Below are 9764 nucleotides of genomic sequence, written 5' to 3'. Positions count from 1 at the left end.
ATCAAGAAAACACGAATCCAAGGCAATGAAGGCTTCTCCCTAGACCCAGATAAGCATCCCCTGCTCCCAAGCCCTCTTTGCTACTCATTTAGCTTTGGTAGAAAGGGGTAGAGTCTAAAGAGGAAAAATGTGCCTCTTTTCAAAGGGAAGAAGGTCCTAGGTTCCTCTCATAATCAAATCCACAAAAATGCAAATAGTTTAGCCAGATTTATTTAGCACAGGACATCGCAGAGCTGTTAATATGCTAATGTGCTTCAGAAAGCCCCAGAAGGAGCTAGAGTCCGGGCCTCTTAGAACAGTTTGGGAAGTAGGAATAAGGGATTATATGATTCAATTTGTCTAGGCTCTTAGTGTGGAGCAGAGGAAGTGTTCTTCTTTTTGCTCACCATCCCCACTTAAGGGCTGTCTTCCAACTTATTTGATTATGGAACTCTTTTCAGTGAATTCTTATTCACATTTTAAGGGAAATTAGTTTGAGATTAATGAGGTAACCAAAGAAAACAATTACCTTAAATAACCTTCATTAAAAAACATTCCATTTCTAATTCAAATATAACTAAAAATTTTGTTCACTTAGGTTGGGAGTATAATTACTTTCCTCTTACTTTCCTCTAACAAATTTTCAGAAACTTGTAATAAATTTGTCATCAGTTAAATTTAGGCCCCCATGAAAGGGTTTTATCCATAAAAGACATAATAAATGACAAACATAAGCCAAAATATTTAGCTCTGCTCACAAATAAAGAAACACATACCAAAGACAACTATTATTACATTAGCAAGAAAGAGGACCCAAATAAATAAAATTAGGAATTAAAGAGAAGTAACAACTGACACCACAGAAATACAAAGAATTATAAGAAAATATTACAAACAACTAAATTAGCAAGAAAGAGAAAAAAAGAAAGAGACAGACAAAATGCTGGTGAGTACAATGGCCATAGAGGCCTAATATATTGTAGCATTTTATTTCATTGGAACAACCCTAGTGTAAAGCAATTTAACAATATATATTCAGAGCCAAGAAAATGTCATACTCTTTTACTCATTAATTCCACTTCTTAGAAATAATTGAAAGTCTGGAACCAGAACAAGCGATGAAGGAGGGCACTTTACACATGAATATATTCATTGTATTTTTATTTTTAATGGCAGAATTGCAAAGAAAATCTAAATATTTTATCCTACAGACAACATTTAAGTAAATTTTGGCACATCTCCTAGAAGGAATACCATGCAACCATTACAATTTTAAATTAAAATGTGGAACATGTAACAACATCAGAAAAAAACTTATTTTATAATAAGGAAAAAAAGAGCATAATACAAAATTGCATAACAATATGAAAACCATATGCCCACAGAGGACTATAAAAAGATGAGTTCTTATAATAGCCTGGTAAGATTGTAGATTTTTTTTCCTAAAATTTTGCAATGATATTATATTACCTTTCCCTTTTAAAAATATTTTTAAGAACATACAAAATTTGCTGCCAATATACCAATATGACATTAAAGATGTATTCATATACATTTTAAACCCAAATGAATTTCTGACAGGGTACAGAACACATTTCTTTTTAAATCCTCACCCAAAGATATGTTTTTTTTTATTGATTTTTAGGGAGAGAGAAAGCAGAGGGGGGGTAGGGGAAAGAGAGAGGGAGAAGAGAGGGGGAGAGAGAGAGAAAAACACATCAATCCATTAGCCTCCTCTATCCGCCCTGGCGGGGGATCAAACCTGCAACCTAGGCATGTGCCCTGACAAGTAGGTAACAGAACCAACAACCTTTTGGTGTACAGGATGATGCTCCAACCAAGTGAGCCACCTGGCTGGGGCAGGGTATAGAACGAATTTTCAAGCATTCTCCCATTCATCTGAAAATACATTAAAATTCTCCTACTCATCTGGAAAAATACATTAATCTATAAAAGTAATGAGAGCTACCTCATAAATTTGTAAGCTTTAAATGAGTTTCTACTAAATTTTCAATAATTCAAATGATCTTTCAACTTGAAAGCTGTGCTAAGGCCGTTGGAGAAATATAACCATTTCTGGGGCCCAACATGATTATTTTAGGTAATTTTGTAAAATCCATTCCGCTCTTGCTACACCTGATAATTACGTTCAAACATTCTGAAGAAGGCCACCTCATCTCCCTGGGGCCCCGAGAGGATTTCAATTGCCATTTAAATCTTCCAATTAGCTCACAATATAAAATTACAATTTACTTTTGATATTTTTTCCCCTCTGGGCCTAATTTTTTCTTACCACTCTTCTAACCTATATTATAATTATACCTGATCAATCTGATGCAAAACGTGCCCTTTTTCATGCTGGGCTACTAAAATACAACGTGGCTCGTTAGTCACCGTCCTATTTAAGGAAGGGTACCTGAGTCCTGGAGACAAACTGTCACTCCATGCTTCTGGGAAAGGCTCTCCAACGGGCTGAAGACCTCCTAATCTCTCCCCACCACACCCCCTCCTGTCAGCTGGCCCTTGAAGATTATCACTCTCAGGTGAAAGGACTTGCCAGTGTTACTCTAATAAGGGTTCCATTTTTCTAACCTGATTTCCAGAATGGCCCCTAATGCAGGGGCTGAAGGTGACAATTAAAATTTACCTTCCCACCATTTGTTAGTTTTTCCTGTAACCTTCCCTCGACCCATGGTAAGCAGATAGCCAAACCCTTCACAATCCCTTGCCTCTGGGATTGTCTCCTCGCCCCCTACCCAGAAATCTGAAGCTAGCTGAAGTCAATCCTTTTAAGTACCTAAATCATTAAAGTGGTACAAATAGTACTTGAGAGAGATACATAGAAAATAGCTTTTTCTTTTTACTTTTTTTCTTTATTGATTGAGGTATTACATATCCCCCCATTGCCCTCCTATCCCCCGACTCATGCCCTCACCTCCGTAGTGCCTGTGTCCATTGGTTAGGTTTATATGCATGCATACAAGTCCTTTGGTTGATCTCTGACCCTTCCCCCCACCCTCCCCTGCCTTCCCTCTGAGGTTTGATGGTCTGATCAATTCTTCTCTGGTTCTGTTTTTGTTCATCAGTTTATGTTGTTCATTATATTCCACAAACGAGTGAGATCATGTGATTTATCTTTCTCTGACTGACTTATTTCGCTTAGCATAATGCTCTCCAGGATCCATAGAAGATAGCTTTTGAGAGCAATGGGAGTGAAGGTTAAGGTCACCTCTTGTCAATCATAGCTCTCCCCACCACCACCTCCCCTGCCCCCAGCCTTGGAAAGGGAAGTGTATCTAGAAGACAAGGACCAGGAATGCTGGGTGGCTGCAGAATGGTGGTCATTCGGGCAGCTCACTCTTCCCAGAGGCAAGAGGCACCCCTCTTCTGGGCCCCATGGTTTAGAGCAGTGGTTCTCAACCTTGGCTGCACATTAGAATCACCTGGGAATTTTTTTAAAATCCTGATTTCTGGGCCTCATCCTCTGGAAATTCTGTTTCTTTGTTACTAATGTTGTGGCCTCACCCCATAACAAAGAACACATAACTATCTTTATATTCATTAAAGAATATTCTAAACACCTGTTCTGTGCATAACACCTTTTAGGCTCCCGGGAAATGCTTCTACCCAGTGCTTGTTCTATTTCCTCAAATTAACTGCATCTGAAGCCCTTGCTTTTAGCCATGCAGCGGCTCTCCAGTACCCCAGAAGAAAGTACAAACCAACAAGCCTCTCCATAGCCAGAACTTCTTTGTTCTTGAGCCTTATTCCTCCTCACTTTTTACATATGGAACCACTTAAAGCTTCCTAGCATAGTCCATCACAGGCGCCTTTCTGCATAAGCCTTATTCTATCACCCATTGAAATAGGCTACCTCCTTGTACTTCCATTGTGCCACTCTTGGGCCCTGTCACCCGTTTCCTGGCAAAGCCATTTGTGTGTTTATTATCTCTTCCAGGAGGTTGTAAACACCTTTAAAGGGACCTTTACCTTAGTCATCTTACTCCCTGCTCTGAAACCTCCCATAGGGTCTGACACACAGTAGGTATTCAATAAATATTTGTGGACTGAGTACGTATCGATAGCATTTTAAACTGTCCCAACTTGTATTTATTTTTAAAGGGGAAAAAGCAAAACCAAAATATTAAATGGTAACAAATGGAAACTAGAAGGCTTTAGTCAACTTTTCCAAATCCTTTCATATTGCTCCACTTCTGCTGTTTACCAAGTAAATACGGAAATTAAAGAGCAACTACAAAGTGTTTTAATGGTTAGATTTAAATTCAATTTTTTTGAATCAGCACAGAGAAATATTATTTCTGAAGGCTCTTAAGTGAAAAGGACTGGAAAATATATTAAATGAAACTCAGAAAAAAAATGAATCTCAGCCTGATATTCACAGCTTTGAAAGAGAAAATACACAACAGCATTCTTAATAATGTCTCATAATTCCCATAGCATAGGAACACAAAAATATTCATTCTGAATGCCAGCATGTCAATTCAGGTTCTTATCCTTCAACGTGGAACACACACAGAGCACCCTCTGAATGTCCTGTTGTTAAGAGCTACCAGTGCAGAAGGAACTTTCACTTCAGAAAATTCAAGTTCAAATCATGAGTCTTCTCCATTTTCATCACAATTCTGGTGTACATTTTATTGGTTAAAATGAATCATTTCTTACTGCAGAACAAAAAATAATCTAAGCAAATTGGCACACTCGCTTTCAAACTTAATCCAAACCCACGTTGGTACCAACATAAATAAATCACACCCAATTTTGCAATGTCTTTAAGACAACACAATGGTTTATCTTAAAACTCCCTTAGTCATATTATAAATAGATCACATAACACAAATCCATATTACATTATTTTGGCTGCAAAAAAGCCAGTACAAATATTTAATGTGGATATCTCTGAAGAGGAAAATACTCTACAGGTAGCAAGATGTTGACCAGAGCTGCCTGCCGAATAGTTTCAGCTGTGAAACCAAATCCATCCTCCTCATGGCCTCTGGAGTGAGCTTGCCTCTGCCTTGCTTTTAGCCGTGCAGTGGCTCTTCAATACCCCAGAAGAAAGTACAGACCAACAAGCCTCTCCATAGCCAGACTCTTCTTTGTTCTTCAGCCTTATTCCTCCTCACTTTCTACACATAGAACCACTTCAACTTTCCTGCATATTCCTCTTTATTTTAGACCTCCATGGTTTTCCTCAAAATAAAAATATCCTACCAATTCCCACCCATCCTTTCTCCCTCCTCTGAATCCCCCTGCCTCTTCAGCCATTAAATCATTCAAAATAATGCTTAGCCAAGCAATTCTGCTCCTAAAAGTATACCCAAGAGAAATGAAAACAGGTCCACATAAAAATTGTACACAAATGTTCATAACAGCTTTATTCATAGTAGCTAAAAAATGGAAACAACCCATTTGTCCATCGACTGATAAATAGGTAAATAAAATGTGGTATATCCATACAATATGGCACAAAAAAGAAATGAAGCCCTGATACATGCTACAACATGCATAAATATTGAAAACACTATGCTAAGTGAAGGACCACATATCATAAGATCCCACTTGCATTAAATGGCCAGAGTAGGCAAATCTATAGAGACAGAAAATATAATAGTGGTTGCCTAGGTCTGGAAGGTTTGCGGGGAGATGGGAAGTGATGGCTAACGGGTATGGAATTACTTTGAGAGAGGTATTGAAAATGTTCTAAAATTGATTGTGGTGATGGTTGCACAACTCTATGAATATATAAAGCCACTAAATTGAATACTTTAAATGAGCGAATTGTATGGATTATCTCTCAATAAAACTGGTACAAAAAAACAATGCTCGGGTATCATCACCTCTGGAAACTCTCTCTGACTTTTCCCTGCACAGTTTGTAACTTCATCTTCTGATCACCTCCATCCTGGGCACAAATGGGTGATAAATTTATCACCCATTTATAACAATTAAGAGCCGTCATTTGGGCAAGTTCTTTATACCCAAATCTTATTTAATGCTTTTAATAAACCTGTGGGATAAGTATCATTATCACATCACTTTGCAATTAGACATATTTTTAAGTGCTTTGTCATTCAAGGACAGAAGTTGCATATATGTGGCCTTCAGGTCTAATGGGGTCCCGTGGGATTTTTTTTGTTTGAGCCAAAGTCACAATGTTTTTAAAAACTTTAAATTAGTGGATAACATTCTCTAAAGCTGGAGAGTTTATGGAAAAAAATCCATTTTGCTAACCTGTCTTGAAACACAGAGGGCCTAATGATGAGATTTGACCAGAGCCTTTAAATCTGGGAAGCCCTCTCCAAATTTGCCGCCACCCTCCTTACTCCTCCCTATTGTCTCATATCCAGCTCACTATGCTAACTGGTGCTACCTGCATAAGGTAGCATAATAGAGCCGGAGCAACAACTGCCCCTGCACATGGAAGTTAAATCCTTTATCTACCAATAATGTGTTTACATAAGTATACCTTTTTAATTTTAAAATATGCATACTCGGAAAATTAGAAGAAAAAATATTAAATTTCTCATAATCCCAACTATCCAAAGACTAACATTTAACATTTTAGTATCTTTCCTTATAGCCTTCTTCCTATGCATATTTTTGCATAATTTTAATCATAAAGTAAATCATGTTTGCATATTGCTTCTCATTTAAAACTATAACTTGAATCTTTTAATGGCCGCATGATGTTGCATTGTATGTATGTACCCTAATTTATATAACTTGTCCCCTCTAATGGGACATTTCAGTTATGTCTTCTTTTTCAGAGTAATAAGGCTGTAATTATCTTTCAGTAAACAACTTTTTTCATACTTCAAGCTATGTCCTCCGGGTAAATTCCCAAGAATAGAATTACACTGTTAGAATCTTCATCTGTGTTACCAAACTTCCATTCAGGTTGGACGGATTTCCACTCCAACCAGCAGTTGAGGGTTCACCGACCCATTTTTAATTAAAATGTCCTCTTCTGAAAACTTCAGTTGTGATGTGTAGGGCTCGCTGCAGACAATCTGAAGAAGTCCAAAAGTGTCCGCGGTGCTATCACGTGCTCTTAACTCCGGTTCATGCAGTCACCTCTACTAACCTCTCTCCTACCTCCCCGCACCCCCGCCCCCTTCAGGCCTATAGTGCCTCTGCCTTCTCCACCCCAATCCCTACTGCACTTGCTGGAGCCAGATTTAGGAAGCCATAGACAAGCGGGGAAGTGTGCTCGTCTTAAACAGAATCTGCATCTACAATATTCCCAGGACCTGCAGGCTGATAGAAAGCCTTGGGGTAACCAGGACCTTCCTAGGGTCCTTGAATTTCACCCCATAGAAGGCTGCTGGCCTGTTTTGAAAGAATTATTTTAGGGGGGGGGGAGAAAGAATTATTTTAATTATTTTTATTTTTTCCTGATTGTAAAACTAATACATGCTCCCTATTCAAAAGTCTGGAAAATATTTTCTCCAAAAAGAATTAAGAAAAAAACAAAATCACCCAGGTTGCTCAGTGGATTTGTTTGGAAGCCTCTGAACAACCCGTACTCTCATCCTGAGCTCCTGCACAGTCTCCGACCCAGGGAAGAAGCTGGTTCTGCCCGTTCCTTTGTGATAAGCTCCCAGAAATATGTACTCAACCAGGTCACCAGAGTCGGAACCAGAAAAGGCCCTTTTGCCCATGTGAGCTCAGAGGGCTTTTGGAAGCCCAGTCCAGCGGCTCTTCCCTTAGAAGACCGCAGGCTTCCTGTCTGTGTACGGAGTCCAGTGGTATTTCCTGGAATTCAACCACCTTCCTCTCTAGAGAAACCCAGGCACTCCAGAAACTCAATTATTGGCATAAATGTCTCTATACTGTTTCCCTGGAGTATAATCATCACGTACGTTCCGTTTTGCTTCTGGTTTATAATACTCCTGGCCAGACATTTGACTCCGGTCAAGTTTTTGACCTTTTCTTATGCAGCTAAGTTTTCCTTGGACTCGCACAGCTTTCAAATTAATTTGTCTTTGGGAGACAGTATGTGCCGTGGTTAAGGGCACAGGCCTTATGACAATGAGCTGTGGGAATGCGGCCATGGTGACACGGGCACTTTGGTCCATGGCTGGTAGGGATGATAAAGGGTATAAGTCCCTTGGAAGGCAACTTGTCATGGTCTATCAAAATTACAATGTGTATAGTCTTCCGTCTATACCAGCCGTGGGCAAACTACGGCCGAGGGCCGAATCCGGCCCATTTGAAATGAATAAAACTAAAAAAAAAAAAGACCGTACCCTTTTATGTAATGATGTTTACTTTGAATTTATATTAGTTCACACAAACACTCCGTCCATGCTTTTGTTCCGGCCCTCCGGTCCAGTTTAAGAACCCATTGTGGCCCTTGAGTCAAAAAGTTTGCCCACCCCTGGTCTATACTCTGGCTCTGCAACTCACCAGCTCCAGGGCCCGGCATAAAATTATGAAGTTTGTGACTTCTCCAAGCCTGAGATTCCTCTCTTCATAAAAATCCCATCCACAGGAGATACACCACTAACGTGTTTGATGTAGGGCAGGGCCATGGCACATGCTCAGGAAGTGGGAAAGACCACAGATACTTCTTGCTCTTCACCTTCTCCTTCCTCCAGGTGCCCCAAAGACACTGATTCTCCCCACTCCAGCTGCCAGCATTCCAGAAACTGAGACCCAATTGCCTATGGATGGAAGAGGTGGGCAGACACTCTGGAGTGAAATCAGATCAGGGTTCAAATCTCAGCTAAGTCCATTGTTACTAACAGCGTGGACTTGAGCAAGTGGCTTCAGTTTCCTCATTTGTAAATGGAGGCAATGACAAGATTAATAACCACCATCTTGCAGGGTTGTTGTAAGGACTAGAAATGATGTTTGTGAAGTGCCCAGCACAGGACTGAGGATGTACTGAGTCCATGGAAGTTATTTTGAGAAAGAGGACAGGAGGGGCTGGGAGAAATGGGAACTGGCTCTTATTCCCAACACTTGCTCTTCCAATGTAGCAAGCAACTGAACTACTGAAGGCCAGTAGCTAAGTCTTGTCCTCATTTAGCTTCCTGGGGAACAGAAAGCACCTGGGTTAAGAATTTAGTGGAAATGTAGGCTCTCTGTTCTTGACTTCGTGCAGGAAAGATTTCACAATACAAGTCCTGGTGATTTTGAGAGTAGGTTTATTAAAGCTGGAAATAGTGAAATAAAGGAAGGGCTTAAGAGAAGAGGCAAGTTCATAGCAACAGGAGTGAGCCTAGGTGTGGCTACCTTGGCCCTTTAGAAAAAAGTTTCTGAAGCAGAAGTGAGCCAGCTGGCATGCATGGACTCAGGAAACAAGTTACCAACGCAAAAGAAGGGCCCTTGGAGAAAGAAAGCAAAGCTACATGCCTTAGGAAAGGAGGAGGGAAGGTGCTGGCACGCTCCAGAGAGGCAGAGAGAGAGAGAAAGCAAGAGAGAATGTGCACTGGGTCCTTTGCCTTTAAGGCATCGGTTCTCAACCTGTGGGTCGCGACCCCTTTGGGGGTCGAATGACCCTTTCACAGGGGTCGCCTAAGGCCATCGGAAACATATATAATTACATATTGTTTTTGTGATTAACCACTATGCTTTAATTATGTTCAATTTTGTAACAATGAAAATACATCCTGCATATCAGATATTTACATTACGATTCATAACAGTAGCAAAAATACAGTTATGAAGTAGCAACGAAAATAATTTTATGGTTGGGGGTCACCACAACATGAGGAACTGTATTAAAGGGTCGCGAGAATAGGAAAGGTTGAGAACCA

This window comes from Myotis lucifugus, unplaced genomic scaffold (assembly GCF_000147115.1).
Source record: "Myotis lucifugus unplaced genomic scaffold, Myoluc2.0 scaffold_62, whole genome shotgun sequence".
Classification (NCBI taxonomy): domain Eukaryota; kingdom Metazoa; phylum Chordata; class Mammalia; order Chiroptera; family Vespertilionidae; genus Myotis; species Myotis lucifugus.
This window is presented reverse-complemented; position numbering follows the sequence as displayed.